The sequence below is a fragment of the Lissotriton vulgaris genome, chromosome 8, assembly GCF_964263255.1.
Source record: "Lissotriton vulgaris chromosome 8, aLisVul1.2, whole genome shotgun sequence".
Lineage (NCBI taxonomy): Eukaryota > Metazoa > Chordata > Amphibia > Caudata > Salamandridae > Lissotriton > Lissotriton vulgaris.
In genome coordinates this window covers 1086469732-1086494829 of record NC_141696.1, presented here as the reverse complement: position 1 = coordinate 1086494829, position 25098 = coordinate 1086469732, and positions in this window count along the sequence as shown.

The window sequence follows — 25098 nt, the reverse complement described above, 5'->3', positions numbered from 1 at the left end:
CTTTTTCTTGGGCACGTAGAAACAGAGCATTACAGTAGTCTAATGTAGACAATACCAAGGAGCTTACCAGGGTTTTTCCAGCTTTCTCTGGAAGAAATGGCAAGATTTTTTTGATGAGCCGTAGTTTGTGGAAGGCCGAAGAGGAGATCTGGTTTGCGTGAGGAAGGAAAGTAAGGCGATTGTCAAACATGACTCCCAGATTCCTCACCTTGCTGACCGGAGCCGGGGGATGGCCCAGTGATAGCGGCCACCAGAGGGAGGACCATTCCGGGGTCAAGTTTCCGAAAATGACCACTTCCGATTTGTCGGAATTTAGTTTCAGGCAATTGGAGGCCATCCAATTCCCTATTGCTAGCATGCCCTGATTAAAATTATTGGCTATTTTGTGCCCATCATTCCTGACGGCGAGGACCAGCTGGGTGTCATCTGCATAGGATGTAAGGCTCATCCCATGTGCCCGAATGACTTTGGCAAGGTCCGACACATAAATGTTAAATAGTGTCGGACTGAGGGATGAGCCTTGGGGAACTCCACATGGCAATGACAAGGAGGGTGATTGAAAAGATCCAATAGTGACCACCTGGGACCTGTCCGCCAGAAAAGATGCAAGAAGTTTCTTGGCGTTATGTTGGATACCCATGCTTTCGACACGGTCGACCAAAGTAGCATGGTCGACCGTGTCGAAGGCCGCCGATAGGTCAAGCAGTATCAGGACTGCTGTTCCTCCAACATCTCGGATGGATCTTATGTCGTCCGCCGCTTTAACCAAGGCCGTCTCCGTTCCGTGGTATTGGCGAAAGCCGAACTGAGATTCATCCAGTAGCTTATGTTCCTCGATGAAGGTTGATAGTTGAAGATTCATAGCTTTTTCAACTATTTTCGCCAAGACTGGCAGACTAGCGATTGGACGATAACTTTTTAGGTCTTCCTTATCGAGGTTTGGTTTTTTGAGAAGGGGTTTTATAAGGGTCTTTTTTAGAACCTCTGGATAAACGCCTGTACTAAACATAGCATTACAGATTGCAGTCATAGCCGGGAGAACCACTTCTATGATCAGGAGCAAAACTTTCAGGGGACATGGGTCTAGAGCAGAGCCCGATTTGATAGAAGATATGATGTTCCGAATCTGGGAGCTGGAGACATCTGCGAACTGCGAGAAAGTAGGACCAGTGTAGGAGGCGGGTGGTTTAATGGAGGTATTGGTGTTGTTTGCGAAGACCCGATAAATGTCCTCAACTTTACTAAAGAAGAAGTTAGACAGATCGTCGCAGAGTGATTGGGAGGGGGGAGGTATCAGGTTGGGGGAATATCCAGCTAGCTGTTTGGTAGTTTCATATAATGCTTTATTGGGGTTTTTTGCTGATTCGATTCTCTCACAGTAGTACTTTTTCTTTGCCTCACTAATTAAAGTTTTATATTTAGGCACCTATTCTTTGTACTTGGTTTTGGCTTCTTCTGCATAATCTTTCCGCCAATGCCTCTCTTTGTTCCTACACTTTTGTTTGTGGGTACGTAACTCCTCTGAGTACCAAGGGGCCGACGGGGCAGATCTGTTGCGAGACCGTTGTTTGACCTGGACCAATTCAGTGGTCGCAGAGCCCACCCACTCATAGAATTGGGTAGTAGCGGTATTAGGATCAGTTGATAGCAGGGGGATGGAATCAGTTAGGAGAGATTCCAAACTGGAGCTATCGATATCACCCCACGCCAAGTACGGTTGGCGGGGATTGGGGCGTGACTTGGCGGCACAAGAGTCATGAAACGACAATGATGCCAGGATGACATGATGATCTGACCAGATAAGGGGAAGTATTTGGGTGACTTGCAAGCCCGCTAAATTACTGAAAATGCCATCCAATGTATGGCCCCCTTCATGCGTAGGTGAATTCACCAGAAGTTGGAGACCAAGGTGGACATATCTGCTAGGAAAGTGGCGGTGTCTGGGTTGTCATCGGCCAAGGGAGTTAGTCATTTTATTTTAGGGGAATGGCCTCACGATAAATAAATAAACCAGCCAAGTACTGATTGATTTTAGAAATTGCACAGTGACACATTTGTAATAAAAGGAGTCTGACCTAGCTATTAATCAAATGTAAGTTTCTATTTAAGTCTGTGTTTTAAAGTTTGGGGTCTCAAAATGTATGCTAATCACGTTTTGCAATAGGAGATATATTGCTATTTTGTCGCTTTCTCTTTTTCCTTATAATTTTTGGGACTTGTGGAGATAAAAATTCATGTGTAGCTTTTCAAGTTATGTGCCTCCTTACGATGTCGGTCTGAGAGCATTCTGACCGAATCAGTGTCAGAATGGTTTCTGACCAATTCGGATTCGGGGAGTCTGACCAACCAATGTGATGTTTCTGAACACCATTCTGATCAACAACACAGGCTCCCATTGCAAAACAGGGTGTTTGAGGAAAACCTTGCATCCTGTGGCGGGCACCCCATGGTGCCTGTCACACTTGCATGGTTGGAAAGAGGGGACCCATGGGTACCCCCAAGGGCTCCAACCAGAGTACTCCAGTTGAAAGGGGGCCTGATACGGGTCCCCAAAGTCGGTTTCTAACAGCCGATCCATGTCGAACAAACTGAGTCAGAGAGATCATTCGAATATGAATGCAGATCGGAGTCTTTTTGACCAATATCGTAATGAGGCCCTATAATTTATATGTATTCTTGTAGCCCCGAAGAAGTCCTTTGTGATGAAATGCATTGGCTATATTTAAATTAAAGAAGAAAATAAAAAATAAAAAAAAACATGAATAAAGAAATCTAGTCCTAGCAAATATAATGGAGTCTGTGCATTATGTTAAACAATTGTGTAGAATCATTATGAACTGAGTTTGTCACATGTTAAAAAAATTGTGTTGCTTGGCCATCTTGAATTTGCAATTGTGTAAAACATATATACACAACATACATGTACGTATAGAAAATAGAAGTGGTTGCATAATTTTAAATGTAAATAATAAATATACAAACATTAATATTGACAGAAGCTGTAAAGTATAATGCTTTGCAAGAAGGAAAGCAGTTACTAAATCACACAGGCTACATCTACAACCAAGAATCTGTATCAACAGAAACTACAAACTGGAAATGTACCAAATATTATTCTAATGCATGGTATGACTGACCAACTACATGGGAAATGCAACAGAAATAGTAGTATGAGAGATATTGCAGGATATAAGTAGGCCTGGCGGTGATCATCGCTCCATTTGCGGAGTTTCCAGAGTTTTCCACACTGTGCGCTTCACGGAGCACACAGAGTTCCGAAAAACTCTGCTCCGTGTAGTGGAGCAGAGTTTTTTCCTCGCTCGCCAACATCAAATTGACGAGCGAGGAAAATCTACCTCCCGGCGAGATTCCTCAACACGTGCAGTCAGATTTCTCTGTGTGGGCGGTCGCAGATAGTCACAACAGCTCATGTTCAGAAACCTTCCATTTGCCTTGAGAAAGCTGCCACTCGGGTAGAAAATCTAGTCAAGCAACAAGAAAAGAAGCAGCTCCCTCTTGTGCAGTGCATGGTGCCGTTCACGCTAAATTTGCAGTGTGGGACAAACACCCGATGCTGAAAATCAACACAAACAGCATGACCAAATGTACTCTGCCTCTCGTGAATCTTTGTTTAGCACAGCAGAGTTTTTGATCACTTAATAGAGTTCGGAGTAGTAGAACTCCTTGAACTCTGCCCAGGTCTGGATATAAGAGAAGCAAGCACTCGCTCCCAGGAACCCCCAAGTAAAATCCATGAAGATGTACTACCTAAAGTCCTCATACAGATAACAGGCCAATTATCACCTATTCCAACTTTAACATACCTAATTTCATGAAATAAAAGAGCCACTAGTGATTTCCTACCTGCCCATAGAAGATGCCACTACATACTCATACTTAAAAATTAAGGAATGACGCATATTGAGAAACGTTTCCTGTTACATGACAATCTAAATAGCGAAAAATGAATCCTAATATTGTCTACAGCAGATAAATTAATAAAATTAAAACAATGTGAAACATGGATGATGGATCGGATCTTCAAAATATATCATAAACCATTTACTCATACATGGTGAATATCAAAACACAAATATGCCTTTAATACATGTTCTACAACCAAATAAACAAAGCAGTACTTACTATGAGATCCTAAACCATATCAAACACAATACAAATAATTAATAACCATAAAATATAATCAAAGACTTTAGGTAAGCCACGATTCAAACTGTTCTAAAAATTTATCTTCACACTGCCTTACAAGCTTGTTGCAATCTTTTCAATCCAATTATATGGAGGGCACCATTATAATGCCTGAAGGTAGGACAGTTGGCCACACTTGCGGAAGTCAGGAGACGGCCAACATGAATGTGTGCAGTCCGACTGCTGCATTGTATTGCAACATACAGGTTGGCGATTGGAAATGATGCAGGGACGCACTGCGGCCATGTAAAAGGCTGCAGTTTATGCCTCCATCAGGCAACACCTCCAGAACATCCATGCACTGTGTACCATGCACATGGGACACGGTGAACAGAGGTGTGGTGGGGTACTGCCTGTGCCCCCATGTCCACTTTTCAGTGGTCTACGATTGAGGGGGGCACTGTTTGAGGCCCCCATAACTGTTTCCGACAACCTTTTCATGGCAATGTGCCCCCCATGAAAAGGCTGCCGTAAACGGATATTGTAATCCCAATGGCAGTGCCTGCCTTGACACATCTAGAACACAAGAGTGTGCACCTCATCCCTACTAATCTCACAGCATAAATCATTTATCTCAAATGAGATTGCACACATGAGTAAAAGGATCAGTCAGCGGTCGGACCACCACCAGTGACCTGACCACCCGACATCCACATTAAGCCCTAAATGTAGAATGTTCTATAAACAGCCAATTTTCCTTTGAAATCAAAAAAATGATAGCACTAGTCGATGTCCCTGTTGCAGAGGTAGATAACCACTACAATTTACTTATAACAAGCCCTTTATGCCAACAAAATAAAGACAAACTTCAGTTGGCAGACTGCATCGGTCAGGGCTCAAATGCCAACCCAAATTCCAACTACTAAGGTGGAATGTCTATGACGGCACCTTGCCACAGGAAGCCAAAGCAACCAACGCAGAGGAAGGATCACACAATAGCTTCCCATCCATATTAGGCAGAACCCAACCTATACTGTACACATTTATAAGAATGGAACAATCTGTTTTCCAAATAAGCCCTACACTTAGCAAACAAATCTTAAGCATGTATGATATTCTACAATGTAAAGTAAAACTCTCCATAATTAACATGCAAGTAGATTACTTTGAAATTATAGCCAAAAGCAAATTATAAAATAAATGCTAACCTACAAAAGTCCTCAAAAACTCTGACAATTTCTTAACCAGCATCTCAATCCTTGATTTCTTAAATATTATATATAATATTTTATTACATCTGTCAAAAATACATGGCATTCCAAATCTCAAAGAAACTCATAAAATAAAATGTTATACAAATTATTTTAAATACCACAAACAAAGATACTAAAAAAACACTTTACATAAATTAATTACAATACGTAAACCTAACAATGACACAAAATAATCTCATAATATTTGCACAAATATTATAAAATGAATTTGCCTCCCAAAAGATGATTAAATAAAGACAACTTAATGTTCTACAGCTACAGGTCTTTCTCTTTATTCACATAATAAAAATTAGTAATACACCAAAAAAGGAACAATATTGTCCAAACAGCCAAAGTGCAAAAATGAAATGAATCAAATACAAATCCCTCAAAGAAATCAAAAGTATGTAGAAACTATAAAAAACAACTAGACCACTACAAGGGGGAAATGCACTATTCCCACGCCAATCCAACCATTTTGGAGGAAGGTGTTGTACACTGAAGGAGTAACATTTAATAATCCAACCCCAATGTAAATATATTTGAAAAAGGTGTTAGATGCTAAAGATGTGAAATTCACAATATATATTTTCTTTATAGAAATGAGTACAGTTGTAGAATTCAAAATAATAACCAATTCTCCATAATCATATACATTTTTATTAAATTATCAAATATAATTTCATTTAAAAATAAAATAAATCTAAAACATAAACTAATCTATTCAAACCAAATTATTTTTCACACTTCCCAAAACTACAGGCCATCAAATAATAAATAAAATATGATTTCAAAATTAGCAATCTAAAATTATTTAAAAACAGTTATATTTTTATAATTTTAAAACATATATTTAAAATAAAATTACATTTTGAAAAAATAACTAACATTTTTACAATTTTGAAACAAAATGTCAAAAAATATAAAATATTAAATGTTTAATTTGAAAAAATCTAAATATTGTTTGTGGTGCATTTTGTAACATTTAAAAAAAAATCTCACACCACATAACATTATTAACAATCTTATTGGTTAAATTGTTAAACATACATATTTTTAAAATATTCTCACCCTTATTTCCTAAAAAACAAATTTCCCACTTCTAAAAAAAATTATTTCTTACATAATATTGAAATATGTTACTTAAAGAGGTCTGCGTGCAAAATGGGGCATATTATTTCCATATGGATAAATACAAATATTTCGAAATTATTTTAATAACTAAAAATATACATTAAAAACATTTCATAACTAAAACACTAATCTAAAAAAATGTAAACAGGAACATTTCTACATACTAATTGACACAAACGATTTTACATGCAACAATGTTTCTACCTCAACATTTTTTACAATGATATTAAAAACGACACAAAAGGAATGCATGCTTCTATTGTCATATCCTAATGGGCTGTTTGGATGTCAGTAGGTCCTATGATGTTGGATGGAGGCAACTCGCCTGACATCGTAGTCAGCCCCAAAGTGCATGTCCCACCGGTATAATCGACCAATCAGAGTCTTGCTGGATATGCTGTGCTAATGGTTCCAGTGCCAGCACAATTAAGAGCAGTGATATGTGTCAGTCCTGTAGAGTCCCATGTTTAACCCAGTATGTGTTCAAAGTATGCAGATCCGTCCTAGCCCTGGCTATCAGGTCTGTATACAAAAGGGTTACCCATCATATATATGACTGTGGGATGCCATAGCGTGCTCACCGCAAGCATAAAACCTCAGCCCAAGGTGCAGAAAGTTTGGTGTATGTTCAGAGAGATGAAACCTGCAAATGGGAAATGTTCACGGGAGGCAGGTATGACAAGGAAGAGCCATCAAATATTTTGCCAATTATTGAGAGAGGGTACAAAGCCACATTGATCATTAATAAATAACTGCAGGAGAAATCTATGGACAAGGCTTTTACTCAACATCTTACATTTGCTGTGCAGGAGGTAGAGGGGTTGGTGAAATGTGAGTGCCACAGGTGGTTTGGAATGTTTCAGCAGTGAAGTTACTACTGCCTCTCTAGTAGAAGAAGGAAGCATGTAATACTCCATGGAATTGTTATACAGTTTTTTCTAAACTAGACACTAATTTAGATGCATAGATGGAGTAAAATTCAATCAGGAGCCCGTCCGGTTCTGGTCTTTCATTTCTGGCAATTTCTTTAATATCCCCACGTATCCCAAAGTTACGGGTGCATTAAAGGATTCCTTCTCATCCATCAGCCCTCTAGGTAGTGTAGCCCACTGTAAAAATGCAGCTACCATTGTGGGATCTGGGGCGGTCAAGACCATATAGAGAAGGGTGTAGAAGTTGCCAAATGCCAAAATGATAGTTTGCTGGGTGTCCAGCAATCTCTGGGTCCGGTCACCAATGCATAATACAGTGTAGGGTTAAGGCCAGATCATATCAGACCAGCAAATAATAATGGCCAAAAATATTCACCTCTGCATGTATTTTCTATAAGTAAGCTTTAAAAACTATCAAACATAGACTCTCCAAGAGTTCGGCATGGGTAATCCGAATCTCCAACCAGCGCACCCTCAGTTTCGATGTCAGTGAGTTATTTTGTTTCTAGGGGGGCCAACCTGCTCTCAAGTCATGCTATTTCCTTCACAACCTCCTGTCTAACTCACACCATCACACCATTGGAGGACTTATGAACCACGACCTTGAAGGCCTCCCATTCCACTAATGGAGAAGAGGCTGTCCTATTGTTTTCCTTAAAATATGTGTTTATGTTGTTGGCTAACATCTCCTGAGAAACTGCATCCTCTAGTAGAATGGGTTACTGAACATGTTGGTATCAGGTCAGCACTCCACCCCAAAAGAGCATTATTTTTACTGAATTGACATCTATGCTGTGGCCAGGGGCTCTCCCCAGTAATGTGGACATCCCCAAGTGATATACCTAATATCCCTCAAGAAATGTGTGGCAGGTTACAATTACAAATTACTAACATTTAACATTGAATACTTGGTCCAGCTCTAAACGTCCACTAGACCCAACATTGAAATCAACAACCAACACATATCATCTGTGAAAAAAAAATGCCTTCACAAAGGGGGCACAAGCAGCAAAACAAATTTGCAAAAAACAGAGAAGGAGGTGGATCCAAACCCACTGTAAGAGGACGTCTGGACTTGAACCCTAGTTGTGGATGAAAAGAGCATATTAATGGAGCAGCTCCATATACCCTGCACACAGAAGGAAGGCCCAATCAAAGTACAAGCCATGCACAAGCCGGTCAATACAGAGGTAATGTACAGTATTGTAGCATACATTTTATAACTATTCACAGGCCAGCAGGTGGCAAATCAGGGCGCCAGCAGAATCCGGATGGGGCCACCACAGTTTGGAATCAGTCCTCGACGAATTGAGTTGTGTTAGGGACTTCCACATCCTCCAGCACATCAACTAAACAGGCATTATTCCTACATTCCCTCTCTTCTGCATCATCCACACTGCCTTGAGCTGGTCCAATTGTTGGTGCTGTTGGGTTAGATGTGCGGAATGGTCTTCCTGACAAGGGGAAAGGGTTGAGAGGGTGCCCTTGTTCGTTTTTACTCTGCCTGACATTTTATGAGGATGCTGATGTTCATCATATTCACCCCCAGACGTTACTCAAATGCCACACTAGATTTCTGTATCTCTTGAAGGATGAGGTCACGCTTGTCAGCAAGGGGTGAGCACTATGGTGGGGGATAATATCCTTAGGTATCTGCACAATTGAGATTTCAGAGGTTGTAGATCTAGTGTGCATGTACGGGTTGTATGTGTCAGGCTTGGGCCTGGTGTGCCCATTGACCATCAACAACGAAGTCTAGTGGAGCAGGGGATTTCTGCCCGAACGAGTGGCTGTTCTCATCTATCACGAATGTCTGACAAAATGTTGAAAGACAAAATATCTACATGCAAAAATATCAGAACATATCGATGTCAACAATATCGACATCATATCTCCAAAAAGTTAAGTACAAAAAAATCGGAAAAAAAAATCGAATGTCAAAAATATCGTCATTTAAAAATATAGTTTTTTTAAATAAAAAAATAGGTAAAATAAATTAAATAATATTTATAAATGTAATAAACATAGTAAAACATATGTTATAATATTTAAAATTAACAATTATTATACATAATTTAATAAAAAATAAATTAAACATATACTTATAAAACATTATACTTACTTAAAAATAACTTTTTATAATTATTTTAATAACAGAAAAAAATTACAAATAGTAAAAATTACAAACAAATCTAAAAATATAAAATAATATAAATACAAATTAAATAAAAATTTAAAACAAATTACAAAAAGTAAGGAGAATGTTGGAAAGCGTAAGGATAAAAATTACTATTCCCACTCCAGAGAGTGCAAAAGTAGGCAAAGCGTTGGATAGCATAGGGGTAAAAATTACTATTCCAACTCGACAGAGTGCAAAAGTAGGGAAAGCGTTGGATAGCGTAGGGGTAAAAATTACTATTCTCACTCCAGAGAGTGCAACAAAAGGGAAAGCATTTTATAGCGTAGGGGTAAAAATTACTATCCCAACTCCAGAGAGTGCAACAGTAAGGAAAGCTTTGGATACCGTAGGGGTAAAAATTACTATTCCAACTCCAGAGAGTGCAACAGTAGGGAAAGCGTTGGATAGCGTAGGGGTAAAAATTACTATTCCCACTCCAGAGAGTGCAACAATGGGGAAAGCATTGGATAGCGTAGGGGTAAAAATTACTATTCCCACTCCAGAGAGTGCAACAATAGGAAAAGCGTTGGATAGCGTGGAAGCTCAAATATAACAAAATTATAAATAAATTAATATTTAAAAATATATTAAAAATAATATTAAATGAATGTAAACTATTTACAAATACCAATACATAATTATTAAAAACATAATTACCAAATAATAATTAAGTAACAATAAATTAATATTAAATACCAATTAATAAAAATTAATTACCAGTTGATAATTAATTAACAATAATATAATTAACAAAACAATTAATGAAAATAAATGATTACTTAATTACATTTAAATTACTTCCCACCCTATTCCCCTATCAAACAATAAGCCGCTACAGAACATAATTATCAATTAATCAATTAATTAAAATTAATTACCAATTAATACAATTTAATTAGCAATTAATAATTAATTAACGATAATATAATTAGCAAAAACAAATAATTAAAATAAATTATTACTTAATTACATTTATATTACTTCCCACCCTATTCCCCTATAAACCCATAACCCACTACAGAACATAAGTACCAATTAATCAATTAATTAAAATTAATTACCAATTATTAAAATGTAATTACCAATTAATAAAAATTCATTCATAATTCCTAAAAATTAACAATAAATGTTATATAATTAAATTACTTTCCACCCTATTCCCCTATAAACCCACAACCCGCTACGGTACTAAAATTCAAAATTTACTAAAATTACATTTAAAAACACCGAAAAACTTATTAAATACTAAACCTGGGTGTAGTACGCGTAGTCAGGTTATGCGAAGCTACGCGAAGACATTCTCGCACTACGTGAACTTCGCGTAGCTTCGCGAGCATGCGTAGTAGCTTGCTGGACCCGTTCGTGAGCTATTTTTCTTGCTCGGGACCGCGTTGTGCGTGTTCGGGGCGCTGTCTGCGTGCTCGAGGGATTGTAGCGTGCGACCTTACCCATGCGGTGGGCTATGGGCGTGGCCATCTTGTTTTTTCAATTGTCCCGACCGCTCGCGTTTCCTATTTCCTCTTCCGGGTCGCGCATAACGTGTTCGCGTTGTGCAAGTCATGTTCGGGAACACAACTACTTGTTTACGCTGACAAAGTGCGTGTTCGTGTGAAATCACGCGCAAACTTACCCACGTGGTTGCGATGGGCGCGGCCATCTTGTTTTTCACACTCTATGCTATGGTTCTGGGCATGGTTTTCTATCCACCTTTTATCTTTGTAATCTTTACTTATTTTCACAGTTTTTCTGAGTTTTTTTTAATTATCATTTTTCTCTCTCTGTCCCTAAGTTTATATTTTGCATTTTATTTCTACTTTTCCACCTTTTTTTTAACTTTTCTACTGTTTTATTTTACTTCTTTATTTACGCTTCTACTTCTTCCCCCTAACTTTTTTTCCTTTTGTTCTAACTTTTCTTTTCCACCTCCACCTCCACCCCAGAACGAAGGCAAAGGGCAGCAGCAGAACCGGCTCGAATGGCAAGGCGCCTGCGCCCAAGAGCCGGCTGCCCTGCTGCAGAATGCGACCTGCAGGGGTGCAGGCGCGGAAACTTTTCGGGGAGGCAGAGGTGGCCACCCTGGTTTTTTTTATCCAGCGCCACCTCCCCTTGACCTTGGCAGCAGGCGGCAGGCCAGGCTCTGGTTACCTTCCAGAGGAGCGTCACCGCCGGTGGGCGAAGGTGCGCCGGGATGTCTTCCGCCGCTCGTGTATCCAGCGCACCCACTAGCAGCTGGCCTACCGGTGGGCAGATGTTCTGGACAGGGAGGAGGACCTGTTGGACCTGGTAGGTGTCGAGGTCGTGGGGCTTGGTCAGTAGCTAGTAATATTAATATATATATAGTAGTATAAGTATTGTGTATAATTCTTGGACGAATAAGTAACACGATTACTGGTGCGCTTAGTTACATTGCAGATCAATTCCATCTCAAAATCTTCTGTTTTTGTATGACACAGGTGCTGCTTGCCACTTCTATTACTGGTTTGTAACTTTGTGCTAGTTTGGGCTGGTGATTATTGATGTTAGAGTTTACTTTAGAGAACTGAAGTTAGTTGATGCTATTGCTAGAGTCTAGTCCTTACATTGTCCTTTAGTGAAATAGTGGTGGATGGATAGTATTAGTTCATATTTTTTTAACGGTCTGCATGACGCCTCCTCTTTCACTGAATGCTTAGTTAGTTCTTATTTATCCCACCCCTCCATAGAACCGGTTTGAAGTTTGTTTACTGAGTGGTAGGCTTAGCAGCAATAGCATTGTCAGGTCAGTCAGTAGCAGCTCATATGACGCAAGCAACCAACAATTTTGTGTATGCACAAATTTATGCATGTGTCCTCCATCTCATCTATGCATGTTTGCGGGCAAAAATAAAATGGAAATGCCGGCTTACTGATCAATTGGCCCGTCTGGATTCTGGAATAGGTGGTGTAGGTCAGGTGGTACTGGCTTCGTTAGTATATTCTGCAATCAGAATGTTTATCGAACATTTGATTAGTGTTCTATAAGTAGACGGTCTGTGAATCCTGCAAGCCAGTAGTCATTTAGACTTTGAAGTCAATTTTATTGCAATTGTTGTCCCAGCACTCAATGTTTCTCTTTCTTTATTATTTCTTAAATGATCAGCACCACCCAGGGGCAAGAAGACGGGGTCCAAGTCGGCGGGACAACCACCAGAGGAGCGCTCCTCTACCGAGGATCCTGCTGCTGGCCCCAGTAAGTCCTTCAGTACTTATATTATTAACAATTATATTTCCCTAACTTTTTAACGCACCTTATTTTTTTTCCAACCTATTAAGCCTCCTTCCTAATTTAATGTTAGCAAAACCTTCTTTGGTCTTCAATTTGTTTTCCAAATTTTGGGTATCCAATGCCATCCCTGACTTTCAGTTCCTTCAAACTTCCTCTGCCCTATGACTCTCTGTGCTACTACTATTAGACTGTCTGTAGCTAAGCTTGCCCTATTGGCCACTCTTTAGTTAAGGTATTCTTTTTAATAAAGCTTTGATAGAATAGCTGTAGCCACTGGGTCCACTCCTGTCTTTTGTGTTGTCCTCTGTAATCTCTAGTCTTTGTCAATTTCTACCAACAAAATGCGCAACCAGATGTTTGCCTACTAATTTTTGTTAGGTTAGTATACTACTTCTACTGTTGTGGTTATTCTCTGCACAGCCACATACAGAACTATGCACAAGAAAATAGGATGTTGGTGAGAGGGAGGTTGGACCTTAGTTACACCCCAGTCAAATAACTCAGAAGAACCCACAATTCACTGACTGTCTACCTACCGAAGTGTCTCAGTCATAGTCATTTGTCCCACTCCCGACCCCCCACACGAAGATAGTTAGATATACCCAATGATTTTATTACACAACCAAGAACATAACACCCTTTACATAACACATTACATTACATTACATTACGTTTAAGTCCACAACACCCCAGACACTCAAATTATAACACAGAGTCTATGTGCAAGTTCAAAAACTTAATTTTTTTAATAACAAGCTTTGTATTGTTGTAACTTATAAGTTGTTCCATGAAAAACATCCAGCTCCACCATGCAAAATAAAGAAGATTAAATACTACACATTTTGTACAACTAGTGCACGATAGAGAACTGTGGGAATTGTGGGAGACCCCTCGCTGTAGAACGTATACTGGTTAGACATGCATCTTTCGAAAGCTCTGCAAATCTCTGTTTCACAGAAGGCAATCTTCTTATCTGCCTATGAGAAAAATGTTGCACGCTAGACAGTGAATACAACTATGCAAGTTTTTAGCAGTCATGCCAAAAAGTGTAATATTATGGATAAGCAAAAGGGACTAATACTTGTTTGTCAACCTCTTTAGTTGTATGCAACACTCATGTGGCCTCAAAGATGTCTTTCTTACTGTGAAAAAAGCTGCGAGGTAACATGGTCAAAACAGTAGACCTGAATCTAAAATGGTTACATGGCTCAGGCTAACTTTCCAAACACAAGAGTAGGAGTAGAGATGAGATGACCCTAGGGACCATCTAATAAATTAAAACTAAACTCTGTCTAATGACTGCTGTACAGTAGTACGAAATTCGGACTAGTTACAACGATTTATGTTGTTTGTAACTATTTGTTCAATCTTCCTTCCTGATGAAAAAAGTACAACTAGTAAAATAGGGGGAGGTGTGCAGGCATCTAAAAAGGTGTACTTGCTTTTATAGGTGCACAATGACTACCAATCACCAGTGCCGATGAGGCCAGCGGCGATGCTAATGACATCCAGGAGGGGACAGTGGCTGCGGCAATTGCAGGAACACCAGTGGGGGAGGAAACATCAGCGGTCGGCGGTGGTAAGTTATATTCATTACTTATTTGCATTACTAGGTGGAAGGGGAACATTTCCGTCACTGTGCTATGAGACTTATTAAGAAAGTATGAATTTGAAGTTGTACTGGACAATATACAATGGTTGTAGAAGACACCCTTTGCAGCATTACCAGCGTGAGTTGAGTAAACAAGGCCTCTTCTATCAGACTCCAACTCAGCTGTGAAAGTTATGGAGAAGACTAAACGTCAGATCAGAGGACCTTGAGGGATGTGTTGAACAAAAAGGGAAAGAAGTGAACTAGGATGGAAGAAGGAAGGACGAAAGAGATGTAATAAGACTACCATAGAATGATACTTTGGAAGGTTCATGCACGTGGCTGATATGAATCCAATGCATGGGCTGTTGAAGAATGGGTAGAACTGCACGGTGAAAGAAGATGCATGCCTGGTTGGGCAAAACAATATGGGTGCATGGATACAGTGGATAGCAAGAATCATGAGCGGAGTTTGTATCAATCAAACCCAAGGCAAGGAAGGAGTGGACGCATGGGTGGTTGTTGGTGAGAGTGAAACCAGCTAAGGCGATAATAAAGAATGAGAGACATTTACTTTTAATGGATGGATGCCCGCTGAATGTATTGTATTCATCATAAGTAAAGACTCTCACTGGAAGCAGAGTCTTACTTTGAAAATATAAAAGGAGATACAAGAAAGACTGGTGTTCTTCTTTGTATTGAAGTCCACCCATAGTACTAGGGCAAGTATAATGCCGGAAAAAAAAACTTCAACAAATGTTACAGGTAGGGGAAGCAGGAGGATAGATTGGATAGATACTAAAAGTTTACACCAATTGTATGTACTGCGCTTGCTAGTGCTATTATGCCACTCAGTGTTGAATTATTTTTGAAGAGTTTGTTACAATTCTGTTTCTTTTTTTTATAGATACTCATACTCCTTCCCAAAAACCATCACCGAAGGAGTTGGCAGCCAGGGCCCGGAAAAGGAAACTGCAGGCCATTGTGGATGAGTACCGCCGGTTGGTGGCTGAGGCTGAGGAGGAGGAGGAAGAGGCGGCGGCAGCAGGTGCTGCCTCTTCCAATGCCCCAGGCCCCACCTGCAGGAGTACGGCGCTGTGGTCAGGCAGCCGCACACCGCCGGCATTGCACAAAACTCGCCACCCCCACACATCATGGATGCAAATGTAGGTGCCGTGCATTTCGGTAACAACTTCTCCTCCGGGTGGCTAAGCTGGAAGACCAATTAATTAGAGGAGCGCGTCAAAATAATAGTGGACAAACACCTCAAAGCCCGCCGATTGTAATTGACCCTGTTCATTTGCCCCTTTTTTAATACTTTTGTTGGTGGGTGGGAATCGGGTCCTGGGGTTATTTTTGTGAGACATTCTTTGGACTTGGACATTGGCTGGGGTTAGGGTGGGGATACGGGTGGGATAGGACTAGGAGAATATTTTTTTATATACATGGATAAATGTTTTTTATTTTCAACGTACACATATGATGTTGTTTTGTGGTGGGGTTACTGTTGTACGTCACACGGTTTACTCTAGATGCAGGGTAGCGGCCAGTGTTTGATTTAAATAATGTATTAATTGACCACATGTGTAACATGCAAACAGATAGATGCGGTACCCCTCACTGAGTTATATTTGTCCTGTTAGTACTACCAGTCTCTTCTCCATTACACCTCCCAGCAAACTTCTCTTCTTACCTGTGTTTGATGATGATTAAGTTCGGCACCGCAAGGGCTGCATGGTTTCCCAAGACAACGAAGAATATGTAGTGGTTGTGTCATGGTAGTAGTAGACTAGACACTGGCACTAGCATTGGCAAACAAAAACAAAGAGACAGTCATTTGCCTGAGAGAGAATGTGGGAGAAGTAGAAAAGTACAGTACATAAGACTGACAAAAAAAAACAAAAACAATATTGCAACTGCTAAACTCAAAGAAATCAATGGTGTCGGGGACTGCCAAGTACAAGATGATAACTGTAGTTGTGTTGAAGTAGTCACTAAAACACAATACTAATTCATAAACTTAAATGCTGTAAAATTAAATTCAATTAATGCCACCAATTATTTACATTTATTCGTTGGGTCCCTTTGGGAAATTAATTGCCTTGTACACTAGTACATACAGTGAGCTTGGTCAGACAAGCAGAAGAAGATCTTCGCCCTGCCTCATTGACATTTGATTTCATTAGTGTTGCTTTCACCACATCTGCCCCAGCAAGTGTGTGATCAATTGTTGGTGAATATTTAATGTAGTAACATCACACTCAATATAAAACCACACAGCCCGGGGGAAGAGGGTTAGGGTTTGATGAATGGATGGGAACGGGGGTTTGGGGAAAGGTTTGACAAAGAAAAACAGTACGCATGGAGACAACAAAAGCAAAACAATGAAGACGATGATTGATGATCCACTACTACCCAATGAATCTAAAGTTAAGTAAGAAAAAGGAAATGCATGCATGATGAAGATAAGTTATAACTTGATGGTTAATAATATATAATGAGTGGTACTTAACTACTACTACACAATTCAAAGGAAGTATTTCTTATATATGATATGAATATGACTTTTGCCTAGGCTGAATGCCCTCTGAGAAACCGTAATACCTGCTGTAGCAGGCTGAAAGCTAGCAAATAAAATTAAGAAATAGTTTAAGTGAACAATCAATTACCAAACACAAGCGTAAAATAAATGAAGAGGAAAAAGGAATAAAAAAAAATTACGAAAATGATACTAAAGTTAATGTATTATCCAGGTCCAAGTGTGTAGTTGTATCTCGTCATTCATCTTTGTCCTCCCTTCCATGGACAATGTGACTGAATATCATTCTTGGGCGCCTCTGGCTGGATGATGAGGAGGAATGGTAAGGTAAGTGTGAGTTGTTGCTCCAAGTATAGTAGCACTGGGTAAAAGGCCGGCCTGTAATTGTGTTGATGGAAAAAGAAATGGGGTATTACAAAATAAGTTAACTGAATGAAAACATAAAAATCAATTATGGTTTAGTGCAAAAAAGACAAGACTCGTGAGCGAGAAGACTTTCAGACTGAGGCAGCTTGGATACATTGTGTAACTCTACTCTAGTTGCATAGCAGTCATCAAAAAGAACAACAAGATAGGAGCCAGCACAGAACAGTTATAGGAGGCCCACACCACAACACCGGGCCGTGAGTCTGTGGCCCAAACTCCATTTACCTACATTTTTCACAGTTCCAGACAAAAGGCATATACAGCAACCTAGCATTTTCCAAACCAAGTGATTAAATAAATGCGCCATTGTCAGTCAATTCCACCACTGCACACACATGTAGCATAGGTCTGCTGTAGTTCTTTTTGATTGGTTGTGTTTACCTTGTATTCCACTCCCTGAACGTATTGCATCAATCATCTCAGATCAAACTGACTGACAGCATGCAAAGATGGTATGGTGGTCATCATCATCCGGTGTGACACGTGTACATGTTGTCCAACGGATCACCAACAACAACTCAGTCTGTAGTGAGTGACTACGATTAAGTCCAAACTCCCCCTGCAGTAGTAGGAGTACAATTGGATACATATTATTAAACAACATGGAAACATTGACCATCACTTGAGACACAAGTACTTTGTTATTATATTAAACTACTAGTATAGTTCTACTTCATGCACATTTGCTCAGAGTCAGCAAGCATCCAACGCAATGTATGGCATCATTCATTTCATATACCTGTCTTGCTCTTCTCTGTGGCTGTCAGATCACAGATGCAGCAGAGCCTTCTGAAATTGATGACGAGTTTACTTTAATTTTGGAGCACTGCTCAAGTTCTGACAGTGAAGAGTTATGTATGCCTGCAGACAGAGGTGGTAGCCTTAAGACAGTGATGAGTTTCAGATTTGAAACAAAACAGAAGATGGCTATAGTCACATACGTTTCACTTGTTATTGAGGGACTGTTAGAGGCTACATTATTGTACTATTCTCCATCTCCATCCAATGTATAGCAATGTATTTAGGGTGAGTCAGGAAGATGGAGGCCAGGCCGCAGTCCATGGCTCCACTTATCCTCTCACCCCCCCACCGTAGTGCAGCTCACAGGCTTGGGCCTCTGCCGTCGCCCTTCTCCACGACAGCATCACGGCTCCCGGTCAGCGCTCCAATAGTGCCACCAGCTCCCCCTATGCAGAGACCAGAGGCCTTTAGCTAAAGCAACCATCTCTGGTACCTGGGACAGTGGCTATGTCCATGACTGGTGGCAGTCACCACATAGCTCCAATATGGCTCCCTGGGTGCAACACTCCACCAGGGAGAGGACAATAGTGAGTGAGGGCTTCTCCAATGGTGGAGCCACCAACAGGATTCCACATCTCGGAGCTTCCTGATTAAGTGCCTGCCATCTTAGGAAGCTAGCAACTCCCCTTCCTCTATGTGCCTCCTTATGATCATTGTCTGTTTCTGAGAATTACAGTACTGCCTAAATCCTGGTAGCCATCCTTGGGAGCTGCACTGTCAGAGGTAGGAGGCCTACACAACAAGACTCCGGGTGGCCGGTCTTTAATTAAGGGTGAGACAGGGAGAAAGCTGAAACATCCTAGCCTAATGGTTCATATGAAAACTTTAGCCAGCCTCAACTCTATAGCCAAAAAGATTTTCATTATGAAGATGTGTACCCTCATACTAATATGGGAAGATGGAAAACAAGCCTCAGAAATCAAATTTATATTGGGTCAAAATGTAGGACTGTCTGTAGGCATAACACATAATATGGGCCACTTGATCTGCATCTTGTGTATCAGCAATTTTGCACAGTTTTGAAATTATATTAGAATGTCATCTTGTTCATTACCTCCACCTAGCACTGTAAGTTCTTATCAGTGTACAGTCACTGATCATTGCCGAGCCCAGAGAACTGTGAAGGACTGTAACATAAAACAGTCCATATGGTAGTCTGCTACAAATATCTTGCTCGTCCATCATGTCAGCCCAACAGTGCATTCGCAATTCATTGGGATCACAAGCCACCTTGCAGGGCTCCCAAGCTAAAGCACAGAGGTTGCAGATGCAAACCCTGGTGACTTACTATGAGCTTCTAAACCATATTAAATGCAAAACGAAGAATTATCACCCATGAAAAATAATCATAGACTTTTAACAAGCTATGGTTGAAAATATTGAAGTTGATGTAAGAAGAGAGGTAGTATCCCTTCATGTTCACAGTGTTACTCAGCCCTGCAACAGACAAATGCTGGAATTGCTGGCAGTATAAGTAGATCGGTGATGATGCACGAGTGGACCAGACATCAATCCAGCATGGGCAATGGCAGGCCTTCTCACCGACTCCCCAACTTAGTATCTCTCAGCTTACGCACATCCAGGGGGCTTGAAACAAACACTGGCACAGCGCGAGGCCAGCCACTCACTGCATCGGAACAGCTCACCAATCAGAGCACCACAGCCACCATGAACGCCATCCACTCTAGAGCACCTACAAATCCCTGCCCCTACCACTTCTTCAACCTTGGGAGAAAGGAAATTAGTGGCAATCTCACCTCCAGTCTCAACACATTCATCAACTTGACCACCTTCCCCGACAGATGGAAACACGCATAGGTCAGAACCCTCCTCAAGAAACCCCCCACTGATCCCAGTAAACTGAAGAACTACCCACCCCATCTGTCACTCCCCTTCCCTGCAAAGGTCCTTGAGAATGCCTTCAACCGTCAACTCACCAAACACCTGGAGAAAACAACCTGCTGGACTCCTCCCAATCTGTTTTCCATGCCCTCAACAGTATTGAGACTTCCCTGATCACTGCCATAATTGACATCAGAACCCTCCTTGGCCAGGGTAAAACAGGAGCACTGCTCCTCCTTCACCGCTCAGCAGCCTTCCACACCATATCCATCCACACACTCATCAGGATCCGGGGAGATGCCCTCAGATGGACCACATCCTCTCTCACAGGATGAACTCAGAGAATCCTCCTACCATACTTCACGTCAGAACTCAAGAGCACTGTCTGTAGCATCCCTCAACACTTGCATGATGTCGCTGGCCAACATTATCAGAACCCATAGCATCAACATCATATCCTACACAGACAACACCCAGTTTATCCTCTCACTTTAAGAAGACCTCTTCACCACCAGGGAGAACTTCCACAACTGCATGACGAGTGTTGCTGACTAGATGAAGAACATCTGCCTGAAGCTTAACCCAGACAAGAAGGAAGTACTGATTTCTTGGAACAACACCTCCCCATGAAACAACACCTGGTGGTCCCTAACTTTGACCAACACCCACAGACCATGCCTGTAAACTAGGCATCATTCTGGACAGCAACTCACCCTCAAATGCCACATCATCACAATCTCCTGAACCTGCTTCCACACTCTACTCATGTTCTGAAAGATCTTCGGATGGCTGCCCGTCAGCACCAGGAATTCAACCACTCAAACCCTAGTCACCAGCCAGCTGGACTATGGGTATGCACTGTAGACATGAGTCAAGACCCAACTCCTGATGAGACTACAGATGACTAAGAACTCTGCTGCCAGACTCATCCTTGACCTCCCCAAACAGACCCACATAACTTCTCACCTCAGGAACCTACAATGGCTCTCCTGCCAGAAAAGATGCCAATTCAAGATGCTGATATACGCCTACAAAGCCCTCCATGGCCAAGGACCGGCATATATCATCCACCACCTGAACTTCTGCCAACCCTCCAGAAATTTGCTCTCCACCTCTCTCGCACACACTCCCCACATCCGCTGAAGCTACAATGGAGGAGGATCCTTCTCCTACCTTGGTGTCAAGTTCTGATACGGCTCTGCCCTTCACCTCTGAACATCATCCTCTCTCCCAGAATTCAGAAAGGGTCTCAAGACCTGACTCTTCGACTGATCCCCCCAAGAACCTAGTGACTGGATCCCCTCTTGGTCGTTAGCCATACTCTATTAATCCAAGAGAAACTGAACATGCAAAAGTCACAAGACTGTAGCTGCTACACTGCACTACCTTTTACAGGCCATTTATTGAGACAAAACCAACAATTTCTAAAAAGGCTTTAATACTTTTAATGGAATGGCACAGCAACTTTCTATCAGAGAGCAGATAATATGGGGCAGATTTACTAAGATTTTTCATCAGGGTTCCAACACTTTCGTTGCACAGCATGAGGCAAAATAATTATTTGGTATTTACTAAGGTATGGAAAGCGCTGGTTTGTGTTGCTCTGCATTGGGTAGGTGTTCTATGGGTGGAGCATGGGGGCTCCCAAGCATTCACCCACGGATTTGAGAATGTTCCCAGATTCACTACAGCTAGTAAACCTGGGAATGTGTCAAAATGCTACGCCTTCCCCAGTAAAGCACAACAAGGAGGAATATCATTATTTCTCTTTGTGTGTGTTGCATTCTGCAGGACACATAGAAAGTTGAATATTCCTCTAAGGATGTGTTTGTGCAGGAAGGTGTTCCTTCATTTTTGTGTCGGGAGGTGTCCATCCCTCTACAAAAAAATTCTGCATGTAATTTATATACCAGTGCTTCATGGTGCAAGAGTGCCTGCATTGGTGATAGGCAGCTCCCTGTGCTACAGGTTTGTTAAGCTGAGTGATTTTAAAGAGAGAGTGGCCAAGCAAACGATCAGGAATACCAACTATGTTGTTATATGTTTTTGTGAAGCTCACTATCACCCCCAAGGGGATGTATGACATCACAACGCATGCTTTTACATCGCATGCTTTTACATCGCAAGTTTTACAACGCATAGTGTTGAGGGGTGCTGGATAGTGAATAGTTTAATTTACTATTCCAACTCCAGTCCCCGTGGATAGTAGGGAAGGTTTTGGATAGTAAATTAAATCTATTCCCTATCCTAGAGCGCCCCCCAGCACAATGCGTTGTAATGGTTTGCGTTGTAAAAGTTGCGATGTAAAAGCACTGAGTGGTAAAAGTTGTGTTGTAAAGGATGTTTCCCCCCCAAGGGTGTCCTGCCACTGGTCAGGAATGTGTGTCTAGCCCTGAAAAGTTGAGGCCCTAACATATAAAGGTTCCAAAAAGTAATCATAAATTACAACCAATAACAATTTGGCAATTTTGGATTTTTTATTGGGAATGTACTTACATTTTTGTTGTAAAAGTGATCACAATTTGATCACCAGCTTCGACTGTATGCATTGGCATTTTGTGAACTGACTTCTTGCGAACCAACCTATGTACTAACAGGTTAGTTCACAAACAAAGAATCGTAGTGGGTCACAATTTGACCTCTGGCATCAATATGGGGACAGCAGGCCACCATCCATTTATTTTAAATGCAGCCCAGGTTTTATGGTGAGCCTATCTGTTTGTTATGGCATACCACCTATTTTGAATTAGTAGTAAAATATTCATGTTTGGAGACTGGATTCTGGCGTAAAGCTTCATTACATACTATAAGGAATCAGTATTGGGAAGCGATGCCTTTAACATGCCCCTTCCAAACAGTGACTCCTAATAATTTCCTAAACCCTTCTAATGATTTAGAAAACCTTTTCAGAATTGTTAAATGGGTTTTATACATTTAGAAAATGCTAATATCCTTTGTGCATGAAGCCTTACTTTCGGAATTAATGGATTTTCTCAGCATTTTTATCTGTTCCACCTAACATTTTATTTTTCTTTCCTTTGGAAGCAAAACAATTCACTCTCCTAGCAGAACCTCTCCAGTTGGGAGTTTCGCCTATGGACAAACAATCTTGTAGAGTCACATTCTGTAAAGCTACACTTTTCAATAGCTTGCTTAACCACCTAATAACACCAAAAGTTTTTTAATATGATTCTTGGAATTGCATCTTTGCCCGTTCCACAAACATCAAAGAAGAAAATTAGAGCTTCCATGCACACATACTACAGATCGAAATACATTAGTACTATAAACCCATCGAAGTAACTTTTTTCTGGTTTCAAATGGCTCTACGTCCTTGAATGCATTGCTAATGAGAGAGGAGAGTTTTTCTCTTCCAAACTAGAGGATGCAGCATATGCAGAACTGAGGAATGCGACATATGCAGTCCTAAGTCTTACGTCCGCCCACCACCCTATCGGGGATGGGGACCGCCCGACATGCTGTTGACTGGCTCACAGGGCAAATTAGGATGTAACCACTATTGTGATTTTGTGTGCTTGTTCCTGTTCTGCCGCCTGCCCCGCTCTCCGCTTCCCGCCGCCGCCGTTCTCGCGGCCACGCCCCCTTTTTCCGTGCCCTCCCCGCTACCGACTCCCAGCTGCTCCTCCCTCCCACTTGTCCCTAAAGGGCGACCGCGCGGCGCAGTTGAGTGTGACCTGTTCTCAGGACACCCCCGCGCCGCACGGCCCCCAGCTGTGTGTGTGCCCCCTCGTGCGCCCTGGCTGCTGCTCGCAGCCTTGTTCTGCCGTCTGCCTGCCTCCCTAGCTGCCGCCTCACTGTTCTGTCCGCCAGCTGTTTCCCTGTAATTGTGCGTTAACCTGTTGTAATTTGTGCCTCATTGTGTTTAAAATTGTGATTTTGTGTGCTTGTTCCCGTTCTGCCGCTTGCCCCGCTCTCCGCTTCCCGCCGCCACCGTTCTCGTGGCCACGCCCCCTTTTCCGTGTCCTCCCCGCTCCCGCCTCCCAGCTGCTCCTCCCTCCCACTTAGCCTTAAATGGCGACCGCACGGACGCGCAGCGGGAGCGCCGATTGTGCGCCGAAGGCGCGCCAACGGCACGCCAAAGGCAAGCCCGTCTGCGCCCGTCCGCGCCTGGACCGCGCCCAGCGCCAGAACCCCTGGCCCCCGAAGACGCCCGCCCACACGACGGACCTACGACGCCGCCACCCTCATCGCACTCAACCACGGCCAAACCCCCGCCTGCTGCCAAACCACCCCGAAACGCACCCACGGACCCTTCACCTGCCAAGCCTGCAAGTTCACCTGCATCCGGACCTGCACCGCACCAACCATGCCGAGCACCCACGGCAACCACCTAAAGTGCATCCTGCTCAACACCCGCTCCGTCCACAGACACGCCATCGAACTCTGGAACCTGCTCGACACCACATCACCAGACGTCGCCTTCCTCACGGAAACCTGGATGAATGCCTCCTCAGCGCCCGACATCGCCATTGCCATCCCGGACGGATACAAGATCATCCGGAGAGACCGCGTGAATCAGACTGGAGGAGGCATCGCCATCATACACAAGAACACCATCCGCATCACGACCGACTCCAGCGACACCTTCCCCGCCGCCGAGCACCTCCACTTCCAGATACACACCGACTCGAAGACAACACTCAGAGGCACCCTCGTCTACAGACCCACGGGATCACGCACACAATTCAACGAAGACATCACGGACTTCATCAGCCTGCACGCACTCCCCTCCGCGGACTACATCCTCCTAGGGGACCTCAACTTCCACCTGGAGAACAACAAGGACCGCAACACCACTGCCCTGCTGGACAACCTCGCAAACCTCGGACTCAAGCAACTGGTCAACACCCCCACTCACTACACAGGCCACACGCTTGATCCCGTCTTCTCATCCAGCAAGCACATCACCTTCAGCCACTCCACTGGACTCCACTGGACCGACCACAGCTGCGTCCACTTCAGCTTCAGAAGAACAACGACCCACCACCAC